Source organism: Herpailurus yagouaroundi, unplaced genomic scaffold (genome assembly GCF_014898765.1).
Source record: "Herpailurus yagouaroundi ecotype Mexico unplaced genomic scaffold, PumYag 162, whole genome shotgun sequence".
Classification (NCBI taxonomy): domain Eukaryota; kingdom Metazoa; phylum Chordata; class Mammalia; order Carnivora; family Felidae; genus Herpailurus; species Herpailurus yagouaroundi.
The window spans coordinates 67,133,891-67,143,451 of NW_024412403.1; the positions used below are offsets into that span (position 1 = coordinate 67,133,891).

Below are 9,561 nucleotides of genomic sequence, written 5' to 3' on the forward strand. Positions count from 1 at the left end.
TAAAGAGAACAGGCTTTTGATGAGGGTTTTTTTGTTTTTGTTTTTGTTTTGTCTGCAACTGTTTGGCATTTCTGAGCATTGCATGCTTCCTCAGCTCCATTTCTGAGTTGTATGAAACAAAAAGAAAACCCAGGGAGTTCACCACCATGCTGTTCCTTGGATCTCAAAGTCCTTTCTTCTCTCCATCTTTCAGAGTACTCTTATGTTTGTTTTATATTTTATGTCCAGGGTTTTCAGTTGTGCTTACTGGGAGCAATAGGGAAAAGTATATCTCCTCCATCTTCCTGGAAGCAGAAGTCACAGGTATCTTTTAAATGCTAATAAACACTTGGTGATTTGACTTGGGTTTATCATTTCCTCCCTTTCTACTCCTACCCTTCGCACAAAGACAAAAGAATAAAAGCACCAAATTAGTAATATATTTTTAATCAATTAATAATATAAATATATTTAATCAAAAGGCAGTTTAAAGAAAAAAGTAAATAAAATAAAGATATAATTTAAGATACATGTCTATCTACCCACATAGATATTTTTATACAAGTAATCACATGAAAGTTAGCAGATTAAAAAATATGTATACACTGATGCTGCAAATTGGTGAACCGTGGGTATCTTCTAGAGGCTCTCAGTCCTTGGGGTAGAAGCTGATAGTTACACTGGCCAAAAGTCCTGGGCAGAATCAAGAGTAATATGTTCCCTATTCTGCATGCAGGCAGTAGATCAGGGCACTTTGCCTTTTAGTTTCCTAATACACATATTCTTATCCATCTCTCTTCTAGGACAGACACAGCAGGGTAGTCAGACAGACAGATAAAACACATACTCACTGTGACACACTTGAACTACACTAAGAGAAAAGTGACTAAAAATGGTTTTAATATAAGAAAAGAGTATGTGAACAATTAATTAGGAAGCATGGTGGGGCGCCTGGGTGGCTCAGTCAGTTAAGCGTCCGACTTCAGCTCAGGTCATGATCTCGCAGTCCGTGAGTTCGAGCCCCATGTCAGGCTCTGTGCCGACAGCTCAGAGCCTGGAGCCTGTTTCAGATTCTGTGTCTCCCTCTCTCTCTGACCCTCCCCCATTCATGCTCTCTTTCTGTCTCAAAAATAAATAAACGTGAAAAAAAAATTAAAAAAATTAGGAAGCATGGTGTGGAACACCAGCATTTGTTGATATTATACTATGAATTGGATACTCTATACGTATTATCTCATTTAATTTTTAAAAATTTATTTTGAGAGACAAAGAGAGAGAGAGAAAGAGAGAGCATGAGTCAGGGAGGGGCAGAGAGAGAGGGACAGAGGATCTGAAGTGGGCTCCATGCTGATAGTAGACAGCCCAATGTGGGGCTCAAATTCACAAATCATGAGATCATGACCTGAGCCTAAATCAGATGCTCAACTGACTGAGCCACCCAGGTGCCCCCATCTCATTTAATTTTTAAAGGTTGGTATTATTACTCCCTTTTAACAAGTAAGTAAATTGAGGTTTAGAGAAGTTAAATAGCTTGCCTAAGACCACATCTAATAATTGCAAAGCCCAAATTCAGTTTGTTGGATTTGAAAATCTGCTTTGCTACCTATCTCTCATGGAAGAAGGTGGGATTCTGGGGAAAGTAGTGTTAGGAGATAAGGAAACAGAGATGCTTAATCAGTCTATGAAGTGACCACAGAGGACTGACTGATGTGGCTGGACTTCACTGCATTTTTCAGTCTCTTGTATTCTCACAACTGAGCTGTACGTTGTCCCAGAGTCTACAACCTTCTCTTCCTAGGATGCACTTTTATTTCAAGAGGAAAGTTTGGGCTGGTTCTGTTCTCTTCTTAGATTTAAAGGGAGTTGGCCGGGTCTTCTCTTCCTGAGCGTATATGACTAAGAGAGATGGGAGGGGGCCCACAGCACAGAAACTCATTGCCAAGAACATCTCAGGGTGGAGAGACCTCTGGAACATTTTTTCCACTCTGCATCAGACAGATTAGCATTTAATTGGTTTCAGCTGTTCTTAACATGCTGCCTAGAAAACTTCGATGTACTTTGCTAAATTCAATATTCCTTATGGCTAACAGATTAAAAGCCAAAAATACTCTTGAAGATCCTTGCTTTGGATCACACTGAGTTCTCTGCTATTGTTCACCCATTTGGAATGCTCTGGGAATGCTAAATAGTTTGGATTTTGTATAAAAAAAGAAACAAATTTGTCTGTTAGGACTCTTGGAATCAAGATATCTAGATCATAGTCCCAGCTTTTTCTGCATAGCCTGTGACTTCAGTAAACCTCTTCACCTCACTGGACTGCACTCATTTTCAATCTAGAAAATGAGGAGATTGAGCTCAACGATCTCAAAAGTTGCTTCCATATCTCAGGTTCTGTAATTGTTTTCATTGTTCTGATGTTACAGTACAATTCTGAAAATACAATGATATGATCGTTTCTAATTAAGAAGGGTGCAGGTCAGCAATGGCAAATTGCATCTTGGAACCCATTCAGGGAGGGGGTTCAAAGAACATAAAATGGATATGGCTTACTCAACAGGTATTTTACTCTTCAAAGGCCAAAGGACAAAAATGAAGGGCTGGGGAGATCTCTGTTTCATGGTGTGTTGTTGGGTAAGGACACTTCAGTCCCCACCCTTCATGTCTCCATCTATGAAATGCAAATAAGAACACCAACCCATTAATGCAAAAATTTTTAAGAGGTTTAATCAAAAGATGGGATGCAAATAGTGTGTATCAGACACTGAGGACCACAGCTGGGGTACAGCTACAGTAACTGCTCTTTTCTTAACCATCCCTCCTTGTTCTTCCCCACATTCCCTTAAATTGCTTATCCTCCAGCTTTTCTTTGCTTTTATTTCTTCTCCCTTGTTGAATCACCTTCATGGATCTTCTCTTTATCACTGCTAATTGATGACAGAGGTGGCACCTAGAGCAGTGGAAAGCTCAGAGAGGTTCTGCCCAGCTGTGTAGGACGACCTGAGGGGGAGCTTCTGAAGCACTGCTTGCCACTCACTCTACAGAAATTACAGGCCAGGCTTTACAGGGTCCCCAGCAGTTATTGCTACCTTATCACCCAATCTCAAATTAGCATTCAATTGACTAATTTTCAGGCTTAATCCTGAAGCCTGGGGGGACTCCCAACCCACCTCTGGCAGACCCAGGAGCTTCCTCACTTACCTCCAGGGCTTTGAGGCCAAATGTGGGTTTACTTGAGCTAGAGCAGAGAGAGAGAGAGAGAGAGAGAGAGAGAGAGAGAGATGTGAGGTATCTCTATTAAATGTCTTCTCCATCCTCTAAAGCTAAGGATCCCTCTATGCCTCCATGAAGGAATTAATGCCTGAAATAGCTCACATTGTTGGGCCCATAGCTGGTGGTGCTGCATTCATGGTCCAGGACCCATTTAGGGTCACAGGCTTTTCAAGGCCAAAGCAAATGCTAGCACCTCGGTGCAGGTACTAACATTGAAGAGCTGTCTGCTTTGGATGAGATGGTTCTCCAGGAGTTCATGCCTCGCATAGGTGGAGTAGATTTGTGTCAGCAACACACAGAGCTATGACATTGAAGGCAAGAGTAGATATTGAAAGTTGTAGGCTGCTTGTAAAATTTCATGAAGGGGACTGTATCAACATGGAAACTTCTTCCCTAGGGAAAAATCATGCACTGGCAGTCTAAAGTGTGGGAGAGAGTTTACTCTTGGTTATTGACTCACCTATTTGGGAATGTCAGCCTTACTAGATTGGAAAATGGATGAACAGTGTTCTTTTCTTCTGGAAATGTCACGTGTCCACCTGAGAGAGGAAGGAAGGCTTGTAGACAGCAAGGTTTGCCCAGTCCCATCTGGCAGGTTTTTGCCATACTTCGAGTAGGACTAGCCTGCACATGCTCTTCTCTATACGTGGTGGAACATTCTAGCTCTCTGAATAGCCGCAAGGGTATAGAACGAAACTGAGCCTATTGAGTGAGCCCACCAGTGCAGCAAGTCCCCAGTGTGTGCTGACCACTTACTTCCTCAGAACCCAGGTCTCACGTGATTATATGTAGAACACCTTACTGAATCTTTCCCTTGCAACTTGGAAATTAAACAGTATTTCAGGCATTATTTCTCTTAAGAGTTTACCCATGGTTGGAAATGTGAAGAGTCCATGGAATAAAAATGAAAACAAAAGAAGATGAAAGTTATTTGTAAACTCTAAAGTGCTGGTGCTGTTTATTTGTTGTTGCTATATAAACCCCATGGACGCTCCCCTGGTGGTCCCTATATTCTGTGTGCTGAGTCAGGGAACAGGGCCCTGTCAGCTGGTGACTTATATGCTCATATTCCCTGAGGAGAAGCCCAATCCTGTTCTTGTAGCCTGGCCAGCCTTGGCAGGAGGCCCAGGCTCATTAGGTCCTGATTGTGCTTTTCCTCCTCCAAGTCCTAGCGAGGCCCATGCACATTGACCCCAGGCACTTTCTCTCATTTTCCAACCTGGATTCACCTTCAGTTAAACACGGGTGATGGGAGATCACATAGTTTTCTTCTGTTTGATTATAAAGAGAGAACTTGAGGGAGCATGTATTCCTGTAGTCCCTCCCTGCTCCCCACACATTGCTCTGGCTCAGGTGTCAGAGAGGAGGGTGTGGTTGGAGTCATGCCCCAAGGCCCCCCAGCTCTCCCACACAGCCTCTATTTCTCCTTTGAGTCCCCTTCCCAGCCCTTCTGAAGGCTTCTCTTTCTTTCTCTGGCATCCTTTCAGTCTGAACTCATGTAAACTATTCATGAGCCAGGCAGCATTATCCGATTTTTATAAACTCCACGATAGAGGTTTGTAAGAAAGCAAGCCCTGGTTGTGAAAGAGACCATGGACATCAAGTTCTCATACTGCTGCTTTAGAAATAGGTTTTATTAAAAACTGATTAGAATTTTTCTGGGTAAGGACTGCTAAAAATATTAGGAACTGACTTGAAAACTCTACACTTCATTATGTTCATTTTCCCCAGTTTATTTGTTTACAGCCAGAAAATCTGACATATCTTAAGTTGCTTGCTTTTGCCATAGGCCATAAACTTAATTTTTAGCTGCTGCACCTTGGAAACCTAAGACACTTAGACCATTGTTATTTATATTCAGGAAAAATTTTTATTGTAATCAATCAGGTTTACTTTACCAGTAATTAGGTCAGCTGGGATAAATCTGCATCCCCCCCACCCTTTTTTAGTGGTGATTACATTATGAGAACTATTATATCCCATGATTATGCATTTGGATATTGTGCACTGACAAAAGAAAAACAATGAAATGAAATGAAATGAAACGTATAGGAGAAAACTCGATTCCCCTCTCCTCCCCATGCCCCTTTTTGGCTATTTGAACATAAACAGTTTTATTAATGTCCAGGGGAGTTTAAATTCTTCTTGTTAGGATGACTATTCTTTCCTAAGTGAAGATTTGTGCTCTGAAGTCATTGTATTCTTGGGCTTTGGTCCAAAGTGACTTCATTTTCTGCCTGCTGGGATTTCGGAGAGACTGCTAATGTAAGGGCAGCAGATTTGTGAGCCAAAGATGTCTTTTTTTTCTGACTCATGTTAAATAGGACTGAACTGTGTGTTAAGATACAGCAAGTTTCTCCAACATTTCAATTAAGTGTTGCAGAATTCTACTTGGCCCAACCATGGAGTTCATTAAAATGTACATTATAGATCTGATAAACTTAACAATAAATTGGCATTGGGAAGGCACAGGAACAACTACTAAAACTCTAAAAATAACAGTTCTCAGAGAACAGTTCTCAAACTCATATTAAACACATCAGAATTCATTTCAGCTGCATCAAAAAGCTGGCATGCAAGTCAGTCCAGGATTTTTTTTAATTGGTTTGAATAGAATGGCAAAATAATTCTAGGGTTTTGAGATGGAAATGAAGAGTTTACTATTCATGAGCCCATTTATTAAGAATGATGCAGCCATCTCAGCCAGGAACATCAAGCCTTGTAGAATTTGACACCACTGTGAAGCAGGTTAACACTCCAGGGAGAGTATGAGCTAGAAAAAACTGTCAGTTATAAGTTCTTTCTCTCTAGTCAGTTACTCCAGCCTTCTGGAAGAAGAAAAGTTTCAGAAGTCACCTTAAAAGATAATCCAAGATATACAGAAACAATTTTTGTAGAAGGGTGTTTATTGCAACATTATTTATCATAGTGAGAAACTGGAAACAGCCAAAGAGCCAGAAAGGGGATTGGTTAAACAAACTATGGTACAGTTACACTACTGTAATACTACACAATCATAAAATAATGTTATGTTGTAATTTTAAAACTCAGAAGAAAATTTTATGATTAATATTTTTTTTTCAGTTTATTTATTTATTTTGAGAGAGACAGCATGAGCAGGGGAGGGCAGAGAGAGAATCCCGATGCAGGGCTCAAACTCACCAACTGAGATCATGACCTGAGCTGAAATCAAGAAGAGTTGGAGGCTCAACCAACTGAGCCACCCAGGCGCCCTAGAAAATTTTATGGATATATTAAGCTACTTTTTATATATGGAGAGAAAAAAAAAAGTAGGCTAAAAAAATAGTAGATTCCAAAAGTTAATCGTGGCTGTCTCTAGGGCAATGCCAAAAAAGCTGAATTTTTCTCTCTGCCCTTTTCTATAAATCCTTTGTAATCAAAGAAAAGAGAAATAAATGCCACAAAAATATATTTTGTTTGCAAAATCTGCCAAGAGATGGTGAATCTTTTAATCTCTTATTTTTAAACTAGAACTCTCAAATTATGTGGCTTTTTAGAGATTCATCTACTTTTGTATTTCTCATCAATGTTTAAAAATATCTGTCATTTCCTATCATATTTGGAAGTTTTCTGCTCTCCATTTACACAATGCCCTGGGGAAATTAAATTTGACCTTGTCAAAGTCATCAGAAAAGCCTTAATCTCGTTTCTGTGTGAAACCTCTTTAAAAGTTGTTAGGTGGTGTGAATAGGCTGTTAGATTGGTCAAGAGGCCACCAGCACTGAAATAAAATGGTTTTTTATCACTGCAAAAACCTCCATGGATAAACTCCACCCTCAAAGCAACATACAAACCCCAGAAACTCAAAAGAAGACATATATGCTAAGCCAGAGTGCTCCTGCATGCAGAGCACAGATGAAACCACTTGTTTGAAGATGCAGGATTGAGGCTTCAATCCATAAGACCGATCTGGGTGAACATCAGGCCTTAGGTTAAACCACTCTTGTATGGGAGGATCCCTGTGCACAATTTCACAGCACAATGTGAATGACTCTTGGTTAGATGGGAAATCCTACTAAGCCCTATTATCCAAGATTGTCGGGAAACTACAGTGTTACTGTATTAGCTGCTCTTGATTTGAGACACATGTGTCAAAAAAAACTACTCAATCCCCACCCCCACCCCCCCAAACAGCACAAAGAGGGGCATTCTAAAATCACGACTCAGCAATACTTAGTCCTCAGTGCTCCTCCCACCACAGCTGTCTGCCCAGGACCTGTGGTGGCGCGTCATGTTTCATGTTTCCTACCTCCACGTTGCACTCCAACATGCAAAAAGGATGATGGAGCAGCATTTCTCTGTGCTTCCAGCCGTAGGTTGCCCTGGTTGCATGCTCTAGGGAAGGAGACAGCAGAAACTCCAGGCCACAGAGGCATGGCAGGGTGGCGTGGAGTGGTGGGGTACAGGAGGATGCAGTGGCCGGGTGCCCCTACCATGGGGATAAGGAGATCTAGGTCAGAGGAGCGGACGAGTAAAGTGAGGAAGAACAGAGGGTGACTAGAGAGGGGGTTAATAACGTGGGCAAGGTTGGGGCACCAAGCAGCGCAGAGGTGGGGAGGAGAGTGGGTGGGTGGCCCCGGGGCAGGGGGCGGGGTGAAGAACTGCTAGACGGTCAGGTGGGAGGTTTGGTGGGTAAAGTAGAGGTTCTTTGGACAGGGATCTGTGGATTATAGTTTTAGTTTTGTGTGTTTGAAAAATATGTTTATTTTTCTCCATCACTCAAATGGTGGTTTAGCTGGATAGATCAGTCTAAGTTGAGAGTTTTGTTCATCCAGTTTTGTTCACCTTGAAGCTGCTTTTTCCATCATTTTGTGGCATTTAATGTTGCTTCTGAGAAATCTGGTAGTATTCTGTGTGTGTGTGTGTGTGTGTGTGTGTGTGTGTGTGTGTGTAAGAGAGAGAGAGAGAGAGAGAGAGAGAGGGAGAGAGGGAGGGAGAGAGAAAGAGAGAGAGGGAGAGAATCTGTATTTTCTTTCTGGCACGTTAAGATTTCCTTTTATTCTTTATGGTCTAAGTCTCATTACAAGGTGGGAATTTATTTTTATTTATCCTTTTGTCACCAAGAGCAAACTTTCAATCTGATGACCTATGGCTTTCTTTCCCTCTGGGGAATTCTTAGCCATTGCTTTATGCAAAGCAACTTACATGGCTTCTCTGTCATTCTTCCCATTCTCTTTTTTTGGGGTCTCATGTTGTATTACATGCATGTAATCACTCTTTTGTATATCTAAACTCTCTGTCTCTCTGTTGAACTTGGGGTGAGCACCTTAGGTTTGATCTTGCCAGTCACCGGTGCTTCCTTCACTGAGTCTAAAGGTCATTACACCTATTAAGTCGTTTTTAAAATTCCAAGGGCTACCTTTTCATTTTCAAGAGTTCTATTGGTTATTTTGCACACCTATCTATTCTTGCTTCATTTATGCCTCATTTTGTTCCGTATGGCTTTTTATAACTGTTAGTCTCTTATCTCTTTCAGCTTCCTTGTTTTATTTTATTTTATTTTTTTTTAAATTTTTTTTTCAACGTTTATTTATTTTTGGGACAGAGAGAGACAGAGCATGAACGGGGGAGGGGCAGAGAGAGGGAGACACAGAATCGGAAGCGGGCTCCAGGCTCTGAGCCATCAGCCCAGAGCCTGACGCAGGGCTCGAACTCACAGACCGCGAGATCGTGACCTGGCTGAAGTCGGACGCTTAACCGACTGCGCCACCCAGGCGCCCCCAGCTTCCTTGTTTTAAACAATTTGTTATGCTATCCATTAAAATTAATTTTTTTCTGCAGAGAATTCATGTTCTGATTTAATGCTTTATTGACTGTATGTTTTTAGGTTAGGATTTCATGGATTTTAGAATTTTGATCTGCAAGCTTATTTTGAATTGGAATATTTTTACTGTTGTTTGTTTTTAATCTGCTTTCCCCCCCCCCTCTTCTATTTCTCTAAATCCATTTGGTTTTATAGTTGTCTCTTTACTTGGCCCCCTGGAATTCCATTTCAGAACCAGCTGCTATAAAGGCAGGTCAAGGCTCTTGGCCAAAGTGATGTCAGAGATAACTTGGGTCCAGTCACTGGGCCAACACATGGCTTGGTTCTTTTCCTGGTTTCATGACTAGATGGCTTTTCATCGCCCCAGGTACACAGACTCTCCTAACTCATACACAGCTCAGGCAGTCTCTCTCAGTTGGTCACCCCAATTTAGGTCCCTTGTTGCAAGTGGAGTAGGCTCCCTGTCTAGCAGTCACCACTTCCTAATTCTGGGCCTGGAGACCAGCAGGTCCATGGCTTCAGCCCAA

At 41.5% G+C, this 9,561-nt stretch overlaps 1 long non-coding RNA gene across 1 annotated transcript; it reads right to left on the reverse strand.

The window, feature by feature from the left end:
- Positions 1–1,432: 1,432 nt before the first annotated feature.
- Positions 1,433–4,473, reverse strand: LOC121035813 (uncharacterized). The gene is made up of 3 exons (XR_005793085.1): positions 3,710–4,473; positions 3,178–3,214; positions 1,433–2,647 (listed from the first exon to the last, which is right to left on the reverse strand). It is a non-coding gene; the product is annotated as an uncharacterized LOC121035813 (long non-coding RNA).
- Positions 4,474–9,561: the final 5,088 nt, after the last annotated feature.